Source organism: Filicampus tigris, chromosome 8, assembly GCF_054856515.1.
Source record: "Filicampus tigris isolate MCC_2025a chromosome 8, RoL_Ftig_1.0, whole genome shotgun sequence".
Lineage (NCBI taxonomy): Eukaryota > Metazoa > Chordata > Actinopteri > Syngnathiformes > Syngnathidae > Filicampus > Filicampus tigris.
This window is the reverse complement of record NC_141224.1, coordinates 24759450-24772283: the sequence shown is the minus strand read 5'-3', so window position 1 is coordinate 24772283 and position 12834 is coordinate 24759450. Positions and strand designations below refer to the sequence as shown.

The 12834-nt window shown below is 43.2% G+C and overlaps 1 long non-coding RNA gene across 2 annotated transcripts in view; it reads left to right on the top strand.

Annotated features, from left to right (window-relative positions):
- LOC147144145 (uncharacterized) overlaps positions 1-11969 on the top strand; it is a 47071-nt gene extending 35102 nt beyond the window's left edge. The window contains exons 3-6 of one of the 2 annotated variants that reach the window (XR_015087789.1): positions 7337-7471; positions 10886-10971; positions 11177-11776; positions 11871-11969. This is a non-coding gene — a long non-coding RNA (uncharacterized LOC147144145). Of the gene's footprint in view, positions 1-7336; positions 7472-10885; positions 10972-11176 lie in introns of both variants that reach the window. The other variant, XR_015087788.1, reaches the window with a different exon arrangement.
- The last annotated feature ends 865 nt before the right edge of the window (positions 11970-12834 follow it).

Here is a 12834-nt window from a genome sequence, read left to right as displayed (position 1 = left end):
AAGCACTGATTTTAACTCCACTTGATTAAAATCCCCAGCAATGATGTGCACCGGCTCTGGATATTGGTTTTGCTGTAGGCTAACGTTGTTATATAATAGCCCAAGGGCTGTGCTAGCATTAGCATCCGGTGGAATGTAAACAGCGGTTAGCACAAGTAAACACAAGTAAACTCCCGAGGAAGGTAGAACGGTTGGCATTTCACAGTCAGATATTACAGCTCAGGGGACCAGTGGCTGGCTGCAGTCTCTTTGTTTCTACACCAGTTGTTGTTGATGTAAGTACATAACCCTCCTCCTTTGGTCTTACCGGAGTCACTAGTACTGTCGAAGTGCCGTGTCGTGAAGCGTGCTAGCTAAATATTTGAGTCCAGGATGGATGAATGTAACCAGGTTTCGGTGATGAAAAGGACACAGCAGTCTCTGGTAAAAAAAAATCCGAGGCCGCCTGGAATCTCAGCTCATCCATTTTGTTGGCGAGGGATCTTACATTTGCGAGGAAGAGGCTGGAAAGTGGTTGTTTTTAGGGCCGATTTCGTAGCCTAGCTAGCCGGCCTGCTAGCATCCCCGCTTTTGCTTACGCTCCCTACACCGCCTCCGCTTCTTCCTCGTAGTGAACGTAATCCATGGAAAGCCGGTGTTATATCTCCTACCATTGTTTCAGGCCGGTAGGAATGATAACGCAGGTAGAGAACGATAGCTTAATCAGATGCGGAGCAGAGCAGTATAACATGGAGAGCTCACATTCACATGGTACAACGCAAACACTGCATGATGACGTCACACGTAACTACACGATTCATCCATCCATCCATTATATGTACCGCTTGTCCTCACAAGGGTCGCGGGCGTGCTGGAGCCTATCCCAGCTGTCATCGGGCAGCAGGCAGGGGACACCCCGAACTGGTTTCCAGCCAATCTCAGGGCACACAGACAAACAAACACTCACAATCACACCTAGGGACAATTTAGAGTTAGAGTTTTTGGAGTGTGGGAGGAAACCGGAGTAGTTGGAGAAAACCCACGCAGGCATGGGGAGAACATGCAAACTCCACACAGGAAGGCCGGGACCGGGATCGAACCCACAACCTCTGAACTGTGAGGCGGACGTGCTAACCAGTCGACCACCGTGCCGCCCTACGCGATTCAATAAACACCAAAATACATTACATCTATTACCATGTCCATTATCACAGATAAGTCAGGGTCAGTCCGTGTAGCCTTCCTCACTTGGGACACCGTTATTGGCGCTCTTTCAACGCTCCTGAAGTAGAAGATTTCTACTGCAGTCGATTTTTGTTTTGTGACAGGGAGTGGCAAGTCCATCTGCATTGCAATGAGAGTCTGACTTGCAATACTTTGTCGTAGGAGTGTGCCGACAACAGTAAAGCCCATCGCTGAAGACGAAAAACAAGAGAAGGTATACCTGTGTGCGGTCCCAAGATAGTCGTCAGAGGTCGATGATCTGTGAGCAGTGTAAACTTCATTCCATATAAGTACTGGTTACTGCTGTAACGATAACAATTCCCCCACTGTGGGATCAATAAAGGTCTTCTTATCTTATCTTATCTTATGTAGCGGCTGTAGCATTGACGCTAGGTTAGGTATGCTGACTCACATTCTCAGGTAGAGGTGTGTCAATAATGGCTGTGATCTTTGAAGGTGACGTATGTAGGCCATATTTATCTATAACGTGGCCTAAATACTCCACAGATAATTTAAGAAATTCTCATTTTTCCTTGCGAACTCTGAGTCCATAGTCACTTAATCTTTGCAGTGTTGCATCCAAATTTTGAAGATGTTCGTCATCAGTTAAATTTGTCACTGTCTCTTTTGTCCTTTTTCTTATTCTTTTCTGGAATTGTCTTATTCCGACATGCTTGTTCCACATGTCCTTTCTTGCCACAATGATGACAGTCCATTTCTTTACACCAGCAGGTGGATGCAAGATGAACTGTTTTACCACTCCGAAAACATGGTACTTGAGAACTGCTCTGACTGTTTTCAATTTTGTGCACTCTTCCTATAGCACTTAGTTGTTGAGCCTCTTTGGATGCCATCTCCATTGTAACAGTGCTTCATTTCTTAATGCACACACTAGTCTGTCCCTTAGTGCATCATTTAACACCTCTTTGAACTCGCAATGTTCAGCTAGTTTTCTCAAGGCTGCCACGAACACGGTTTTGGACTCCACCTCTTCTTGATTGCGCTTGTCAAATCTGAATCCCTCAGCAATGACAAGAGGCTTGGGTGAAAAATGTGCAGTGAGAACACCCACTGTTTCCTCATATGTTTTACTGCCTGGTGTTGCTGGTTGTACCAGATTACGCAGCAAGGCAAATGTCTTTGGACCTATCACACTCAACTACTTTCCTTTCATCTTCAATACCATTAGCTTTAACAAAATAGCCAAAACGTTCCGTGTACGAGCTCCACTGCTCACGTCCTCACTGAAGGGACCGACCGAGCCAATAACTCTTGCCATATTGCGCCTGGTTTATCAGCTTGCCACTTTTTTCACAGTTTTCTTCAAAACTGTCATACTGTGGCGTCAAAACCCCCTTCACCTTTACGTTGCTCTCGTCTTCTCCGCGCACCTTGCAAAGTCCTCCGCGCACAATGCAAAGTCCTCCCCGCGAAACAACGTGGTCCCCGGGGAATGGCACCGTCTACCACCTGGACTCGGAGCGCCGCGACCCGCAGAAAATCAGGACAAACACCGCCGTAGGTTCAGACGTCCTCGTCGCCACTTTTGTTATATCTCCTACTGTTGTTTCAGGCCGGTAGAAATGATGACGCATGTAGAGAACGATAGCTTTTTAATCAGTTACGGAGCAGAGCAGTATAACATGGAAAGCTAACATTCACATGGTACAACACACACACTACGTGATTCAATAAACACCAAAATACACTACAGCCGGCGTCCCTTGTTATGAGTTGTATGTATGTATGTATGAGAATGTTGTATGAGTGATGGGACTCTGCTGAAATACTCATCTCGCACGAAACTCAAATTTTAAGAAGATCCTGTCGGCTATAAGTGACTTTAGCTCAACATGGAGCAGTTCGAACTAGCAAAACACGGCAAATAAATAAAAAAACAACGCACTGAAGGTGGGAGCACAAAGCTGCCGTGTCCCCACGAGCCGCCATAGTCAGCCCTCACCAAGCGAACAAGTGTAGCCATGAAATGGGTGTCCGGCAGAGCCGGACCGTTCCGCATGGGCTCTGAAATAAATAAATAAATAAATAATTTATATATATATATATATATATATATATATATATGTATATAAACATTTTTATTGTTTAACAAAACTCTTGTTTTAGGTTCCTGGGATTAACCTGCAAAAAAATCCTACTCAAATTTAGTAAATTGCTCCTCAAATGAAATCACTGATAAGCAAAATTGCTAAAAAAAACCCCCACCTGTGCCTATAATAATATTTCTTCAAAGACAGTCACTCTGCCCGACAAATAAAGGTTGTTTGTTTGCCTTGGAAGCTTCTCCTAAACTGTCAGTCATCCATTATTGTTCCTCACTTTAACCTCCAAAATCTGCCCTCTTTCTTTTCTCTTAAATTCATCCTTACACCGTATATTCCGGTTTTCCTCGCTGTCACCTCTCTGCAACCCTTTCTACCTCCCATTTCATTTTCCTGGCTCAGCTGAGCTTCACTCTCTATTTTCCCCATCTTTTTTTCAGCTCTGCTCTTCCTGCACATCTTCATCCCTCTCCCTTTAGTCCCTCTGTCTTCCTTCCCCAGGGGGTATTATCTCAGTCAGAGGCAAATCTGCCCAATTATAAGCCTCATCTACTCTATCCCTCCTTCTCTAAATACACACTCACAAATGCATGCACACACACACACACGCACACACTTGGCTTGTCCTCAGTGCTTCTGCATCTACTGCTATACACTTTACACACATCTCCTCTCTGGCTAACACAACACAAGCGCATAAACACGCACCTTCCTATTTCAACCTTAAACACTGTCTATTTCATTGCTTCCCAGCACACAAACACACACACTTGCCCCCATCTCCTCCCCTCACTCTGTCACACCTTAAAAAGCCAATTATACACACTTCCTCCCTTCTCCTCATCTCTCCTCCTACTTCCCCTTTCCCTTCTTTTTGCCGTCACTACATTTAGAGTAAACCCCAGGTGAAAGGAGGGAGAGAAGAGTGCAAAATTGAGGATGAGGTGGTGGTAAATGGGGCAATGGGAAGAGAGAAAGAGTGCACAAGGTAAGATGGGAGTTTTCAGAAGTGGTAGGTCAAGAGGAGAAGAAATAAGGATAGCAACACGCAAATGATATAGCAAAGAAGAAAGCAGAAAATGAGAGGACAGAAAGGAAAGGAAAAGGGAGATGGGAATGTAAATTACCAATTTTTACCGATATTCGCTTAAGGTGATGCTGGCAACATAATTATCTCACAAGGGATGAAATAGAGGAGTTGGTGGCGATTCAGGTGGCAGTAGCGTTGCATCATAGGCGGTTTTACAGGGTGGCAGTCGCATGCTAAGTTTACCAAATTTTCATTTCGTTTTAGGCACATATATAAAGTACATATGAACACAACAAAAACTAATATGTAACATATTAGATTTTAAAAAAAGACTCAAAAAGAGTCATGCCAGGCAACCCCCCCATAAAAACCCTCAATGGATTTGACTATAAGCTCCCTTAGGTCAGTTTTTAGAAGCAGTTAAAAAAGCAATTAAACATGAGATAAGAAGCAAATGCAGAAAACAATGATTTAGAAAGGACAATGCTAGGTTATTCATTCAGCAATATGTTTTTAAAGACTTCTTAAATGATCTTTATGAAAGTTTTACCTGGTGAGGAGGAAGTGAATTCCATATCCTGGAGCCTCGGTATGTTATTCTGAATTGGGATGATGAGGGTGATTGAAGGGGGCGAAGCTGAAGAGCTGTTTGTCGAGGATAGCTTTGAAATGTATTTGCTATAAATAAATTATTTAAAAAATTGGGGAGTGTTGTGTTCAATGAACCAAATACAAATTGAGTAACTTGGAGTTTGTTGATTTGTTCAGAGCTGGGCATTCCGTCCCAGCGAACGAAACGGTCCATCCATCCGTCCCGGACGGACGCCCATTTTGTGGACAGACGGACGGAGGACGAATAGTCTTTTAAAAAGGACGGACTAAGCAAGGATGGAAGTGGGTTTTCGTCCGTCCCTCTATTCGTCCCTACCGGGTCCAGTATTGACTGAACATGTTGTGTTGGGTTATTTTAAAAAAAGCTATTTTGTTTTGTTAACTAACTGTTAACATTTAGTACCATTTAATAACATGTAGATGTCCCACACAAGGACAGACTTTTGAAGTCTGTCCTTGTGTGGGACATCTTCAGACTGTAAAAATCTCTACCAGCCGATACATTTCAACGACCCAGATGTGGAAATCTTTTTTTGCTCTTCAAATAACCTTGCGTTATTTTGCAATAATTATTTTATAAAAACTGAAAACGTCTTGTGTTAAACGCAAACGTTTTGCAATAAAACACATTCGTATTGAGTTATTACTCAATCTTAAATATTCTCCTGATGTCCCCCCGGCTTGCTCCAGTCGGCATCATCATCATCATCTTCATCACATCACAACGGTCTTGTGTTGCAGCTAAATGCTCTCTTGGTGAAACAGTTCGAAACAATTCAATCCCCTCACGATACTTCCAGCCGATAAGTGGATGTGCACAGGAAATTAGCTAGCTAATGGCGGGGCTGCGCGCCGTGCGCACACATTTTTTTATTAGTCCTTTGCTCGTGCTTCTTCCGCGTGGCTAACTCGGAATCGAAACTTAGCACCGACATTCTAAAATCTGAATGGTTCCGCGAGAACCGGAATGATCGTTCCGGTTCCACTCGATTCCCGGTTATCGATGCCCAACCTTTAATTGTATGTAGCTTATCACTACAGCTGCTTCCACCATTGAAGTGTCTCAGTGTGTGGATAAATGACTGCTTTTGCAACAGGCACCATATCAACCCCTCCCTACATATCTATTAAACTGATTGCTTGCCCAGGCCTACCTCAGAGTATGTACAAGACATAAGAAATTTCTGGAACACAGTATACTATTATGTGAAAAATAACTAAGTACACATTTCTCCTACCACCTCAAACATTTAGTCCTGCCGTTCCTGTTCAAGCTCTCTTCTTATGACTCTCTCGTGTGCCTCCTAATTCACTTCTTCTCCTGCCCTCATTTCAGGATTTGATCCTTTGTGAGATACACCAGTCCTGCCTGCGGGGTCTGTGTGCATCAGTATGATCTGTGTATGGCCCGATAAGCCTGGCTGGTGCTCATCAGGTGCAGTAGCCTGAGGCGGAAAACAATTACATCAAGTTGCTCCTAAGACCATTTGCCTGTCAGGAACAACAAATGACAAAGCACATTTGTTTTGATCTTTAACAGCTAATTAGCCATGGAGGACTCTCTTGAACAACACTGTAAGCAAATACAGCGAGCGTCAGAGCTGAAGAACACACATTTGAACTTTGAAGAAACAAATTAGGCAAAACAATAGGTAATTTATTTGTATATTTGAGGTCGATTCTTGAATTAATATCAAGTCAATATACTGTACAGTAAACGTCACCACAACACCAAGGAGCCAGCCTTGTTGGTGGGGTTGTAAGAGCACTTTGAGACCAGACAAAATACCTCATTCATCCCGGGCATGCAGTACTATAAAAAACTCAAAGACCAGAATAGCAGCAGTTGAAATGGTACAAAAATTAAGAAATGGTACGACTGACAGGATGCCATCCTTGACCACGGCCGTCCAGGATACAAAAGATGGAGGTCAATACAAAAAGATGGGGGTAAATACAAAAAACCCATAAATACTTTTTATTTAGGTCGTTGCTTATATTGTACCACTTCCCTACTACTTTCATATGTCATCAAGCCAATTTGAATAAACTACTTCGCCCCCTGTCGCTCCGTGGGAATGCAAACTAGTGAGCCACACACAAGCTCTTACAACCAGGAACTCCCGCTACCAGGAACTCAGAGTTCTTGGGCTGTTTGGTCTGAAAGCTACTTATGTAACTTTAGGGGTACAGAGTGTCCTTGGTTTATGGCCGCCGTAGGACCATAACTCCCTCGTAAACCAAGGACCTCCGGTATAAATATAGGCTTGAGGTCAATAATATGGGGTGTGCAGTGCACTGGTGTGGATTGTACTATAATAAATATACCTGTACATAGATTCATAGTGTGAGTTGCAAACTGAACATGGGAGTCACAGTGGATAATCAATCACATTAGCCCACTCCAAATGCTCTTCTGTGTCCTCAGGCACTACAGCCATACCAATTGTGAAGTTTGCTCAGCGTCTTGAAGTCCTTTCATGTCTGCAGCAGAAGTACTTCATCATCTGGACAAATACAATTAGGCAACGTTCTCCATGGCTGGTGTGATCACCAGTGACAGGTATAATCAATCCAGATCAGAGTGATTCTGGCAATAGAAATCAATCCAAGCAGGAGCCATACAGCTGACACTAACAGATGCCGACATGACCAGTTCAGACGGGTAAACAATCAAACAAGGAGTTAATCAGGCTGTTGGATAAGAGTGTTTAACATTCTCAATCAGCTCGCTCGGAACCAGGGCAGGCAGCCAAGCAGAACAGTGATAATTTAGTAAGGACATGCATGTGTGTGTGAATATATTGTCCATTGGTTCCTGGAACTGTGCATAGGTTTGGCCCAAAGAAAAGGTTTACAGTGTGTTTGTCGACAGGTGAAATAGACAGCATGCATGAAAGCTCAGATAAAATAAATACTTGGAAACCGCATTGTGGTTGACTGTTGAGACAAGCTCTGAGTGTTTGAGTACATGAGCGCTAATAGCGAGGTCCATATTTCCACTCTATTAACTCGTCCGACTCAATATGGCCCGCTATGCCAGCCAATTACAGCAGTCCTCTAAAGGGCTTAGACTACTTTACATAAATATAAGAATGAAGGTTATAAAGAGCAAGTAGGAGAGAAAGGAGAAGAAGGACACCACTAAAATCAAGTATGACATAGAGAGCCACAAAAAAGTAATGAGATTCAGTACAATTTACACCAGGGGTGCCCAAGTCCGGTCTTCGAAAGCCCCTAACTGCCTGTTTTAGATGTGTCCGTCCTCCAACACACCTGATTCAAATGATCAGGATCATTATCAGACTTCTGCAAATGTTGCATTTGTGTAGAACTGCATCGTACTACTTATTAAAACTTTATTCTACTGTGTACACAGTGGTGCTTTGAGATACACGTTTAATTTGTTGCATGACCACGCTCAAAACTCAAAACACTTGTAACCCAAATTGTTTTATTTCTCATTGAAATGAATGGAAATGCCATTAAACTGTTATAGCCTTCCGCAAAAAAACAACAAAACTTGTTGCAATGTATATTTTAATGAAAAATTGCATTCTATAAAATTTTATTTTATTAAAAAAACATATAGTCATGACATGAATCGAAATAAAAACATTAAGAATTTTTTTTCACGCTGCATCAATTAAGTGCTACTCTTTTTATGCCCACCTGGACAAAGAGTTATTATGAATCACACTTCAAGGCAGTCCTTGCTTCTTTGCAGCAGTCAGTCAAACTGCAGCAGTATGATTCACAATAATCTCTTGACTAATCCCTGAGCTCATCAATACAGCATTAATGTTAGTCGTTTTATGCAAAGGACAAAGATTATATGACTGTGCTGTTACTTCCGAATGATTCGTTTAAATTCCCGACTGTGAACCTCATGGAATGCCGTTGCTCGCCGGGTTAATTTCTTGTCACAGTCCATCAGGGGCAACGCGGCCAATAGTTAGCCTGCCTTGGACAATGTGTGCCCAAGCTTCGTCACCAGCACCGGGGACAAGAAACTGGATTTCGGCGCTTGGAAACCTCAAGTCTGCTTGGCAATTACGACTACCAACTTGATTTCCGTGGGTCAGCGAGTCTTTTGAGGCTGTTACCGGGATGGAGCTTCCTCACACGCAGTATGAGACGGCCTACTTCCCGCAATTTGCTTCACACATGCTGAGAGTGCTTGTGGGAGGTCCCACCTTCTGACAACCAGAGATCACCGAGACCCAGAATAAGTTTAATAAAATAAGAAAAGACCCTGGCAATACGTGCAACGCCTGTCATGGGAATAGCCCACTTCGTTCGCTGGTCTTTGCCATGGCACCAGCAGACCTTCACCAGCGGTTCAAATACAACAGTTGTGCTGATAATCACTCCAGTTGCGCAAAGCATTTATTAACCACTTCCTCTGACGTGACCCCTTGGGGAACTGCATTAAACGTGTCACTTCATCGCGGTGCGAGTGCAGATCTTCTTAATATAAAAACAAAAAGGACTGTCACTTGTATAGACCTTTTCTACTGTAATGAAAATGGGATGCCAGATCTGGGGTGAATACAGGGGTTGACCCCCTTTTCCTTGCAGCCGGACCTGGAATACACATAGTCGGCCAGACTCTGGAGCGACATTCCAGGGCCCAAGATAGACCAACGCATGGTCTGCACAATACAACCACAGATAGCAAGCAAGTGCTATCTCAGCAGGAAATCACAAAAAGGCCAAAATCGGCATAAAGGTGTCGGACCCCCTCTTCTGTTTCCAACCAATGGCGCATCTGCCCGGGAGATCAAACGCACAAGACGGGCCCAGGAGGCGCCGACGCCAATGGAATACACATCCAACCACCAAACCGCACATCACTAGACAGGGTGATAGTGTGCCTCCTGGCAAAGCCGACCAGCTATCTCGGCCAGTGTCCGTGCGCCCGAAACGGGTAGCCCCACCTGGTCCGAACCACGCTGCATGCTGAGCCGCAGATCTTCCGTGGCCATTCCAATAATTTTTCTTTGGTTGAACTTTAATTTTTGGACATGACTTTTTCTTCCTCTTTCCGGCTCCCTGTGACGTCACTCTTCAGTTGCAAGGCGTTTCCTCACTCTGCGTTTGAATGACGACGATCAACACCCATAAGTGCATCTTATAATTTCCTAAAGTGCATATGGTTGGTGCATAATTCAATTGGGAATCAAACAGAGCTTTGCACAAGTCATCTAACCTAAACTTGGTATGCCAGCTCACATTTCATCACATGCGCGCCCCCCCCCTCCACACACACACACACATATCGTATGGTCCCCAATGTCCCTTACCTCCCAATCTTTTGAACTTCGTTTTTCTTGATTTATTTAGACTTGCCTTAGCATAGGATTTCTTTATTATGTTTCTATTTCTGAACATTGTGATATGTTTCGCATCGATTTCAATAGCGGTAGAAAATAAAGCATCGTCATATACAGAAATCTAGTGTGAATTATGTGTGTTTGAATCAAAGTATCAATCACTAAACTGGTAAATCAGACTTAACATATTTTTAATGTAGCTCCTTCATATATTAAGGCTGAATTACGAGGACTTTTCCGTCCGTTTTTGTCCAAAGAATCAATCCAAAACGGGCGCGGTGCCCCTAGCAGCAATCGAGAGATAGTGCAGGCATTAACTCGAGTCCCCGTCCATTTATTAAAATAATATTTAATACCAATATTCGCTACACTACCTTTGGTATTCAAAGCATTTCACACTGTAGCCGCGTGGAGTGTGCTGCCAGCCGGGTGATCGAATCTGCAAAGTTGTTTTGAATAACAGTACTGACTTTATATTTGCCTTTAATTTAATCCCACTTGAAACATGAAGTATAAAGTGGACATTTATGGTGATAGTAGTAATTCAGCCATGGCGCTCAGATTTTACACGCGGTTATGACGTGACGTCAAGTGACATCTCCATGAAATCAGATTTTCTTTTTCCCCACATTCAAATCTAGTGTACCTCCTACTGAATCGCTTCACTGTAGAAATGTCCTTACACGCTGGACCTGTGGACCACATTTACTTCCATAAACACTACATCGTGAGTAACGTCGTCTCTTCTTCTGCGCATGCGGGTCACTTTCAGCACACATATGATCTAATGGGATATGTTTATTTCTGTTTAAGTTGCTGATAGCTAAAAATGATATAATGGTTTGTGCTTAAACAATAATGCTGTCTTGCAATAAAGGTGAAGTAAAGTGAAGAGAAGGTGTGAAAACGTATTGTTTGCGCGTTTCCTGTAGAGTGCAGGTTACAAGAAACATCGGTTGAAAATAACCGTCGCACAAAGCAGCTCTGCAAAACCAAGTCTACCACCTTCAACTGAGGCCATGGCAACAACCATCATTCTGCATGACAACAAGGACATCAGTGGACTCTGGACCAACCAGACGAAGACATCTTTACACTTTCACTTTTGATGTATTGTGTAGGTAAGGCTGGGTCTAGGAATAGAATCGTGTCGTTTCGGTCTACACCATCTCTGTTAAGGCTAAGATAGGCGTAGTGGGTGAACCAGAGCTCTGAAGTATGTATAGACTCCTCTGTCAGGAATAAATTGGATGACTTTTAACACATCGTCGTTATCGTAGTCCTTTCTCAAAAACAAACACGCTTGGAACCTCGCGATTTAACAGATGATTCCTAAACACAGGTTCCCTTTAGATCACACACAAAAAAAAGAGACCAAGGTGGCATTCATAATTTAATATACGCTAGCACAAAAAAATTGATTTTTTTCAAAAAAAGACGGCAGCTTACAGTCCTGCGTAAAGATGAAAGTGACTTCCTATTGCCCTGATTTGCAGACTCAGTGGTTCAGGAGCAGAAGTCCCATTAACCAGGTAAAATAAATATTCAGGCAGCTATTTTTCAAATATTTATTTGTCATTGTTCAGTGAAATAGTGTTCTTTTTTCCATTGTATTTTTAAATTCAGGTCAAGGTTACACGCTCCGAAAGCCCAAAGACGAACGGTTTACGGCATTGTTGTTTGCTAGAAGGATCATTTAAGTTCAGCTTGTTAATTCATTTGAAAGAGACCTCCAACACTGTGATTTAAAAAAAAAATTTTGTACATGTGTTCATTTAATAAATAAAATTGAATTTTCTGAAACACGGATGGACTGCATGGATTTCAAAATAACACACTATTTTAAGGCCCTGAGAGACCAAACCGACGTCGGAGGTCGTGAAGCATCGTTGCGCCTTCAAGCACCGTCTGATTAGTGTAGTGGCCACCGTCGTAGTGTCGTGTCCCGTCTGTAAGCGTCTTGGGGGCGTTTAGGTATGTTGAAGCGGCGTCGCCAGTCGTGACATTTGGTCACTCTGATTGGCTGTTAGCTAGCAAATCAGAGCTCGGAGCACCAACGGGAAGTACAAATGCGGAAAAACAGTGAGTACGCCTCCACTGCCTTAATCTTCTTACAAGTACAAGAGCGAGGGTTGACAATGTAAGTATTTCACAATACCTTGTCAAGAACGTGATGGTTTACTTTGCGTGGGAATTCGTCGTGATCGAAGAATATAGCTGAATGCATTGTTTACGTTTTTATAATCCGCCCCCGGCCAACAACTTTCCGGTTGGATTTTTCTAACCATGAGAAATGGTGACTACTGCCGCCATTGGTATGCATGCGCAGAAGGCACTTCAATGGTCAGCGTCGCTGTCTGTCGTTGCGGTGTATTCCTCCAGGGTGACATGCAGACAGCCGGCCGGACGCCACAGGGGTAAGCGTCTGTCATGTTGGCCAGCGTCTTTTTGGTTTATCAGGGCCTTTACAAGTGTAAAGATATATACTGTATACAGTATATAGACTAAATCTTCATTTCAGGTGTCAAAAAGTGTTTGCGGCTCCCAGTGTTTTCGTTTCCGTGGTAACCAGGTCGAAATGGCTCTTTGA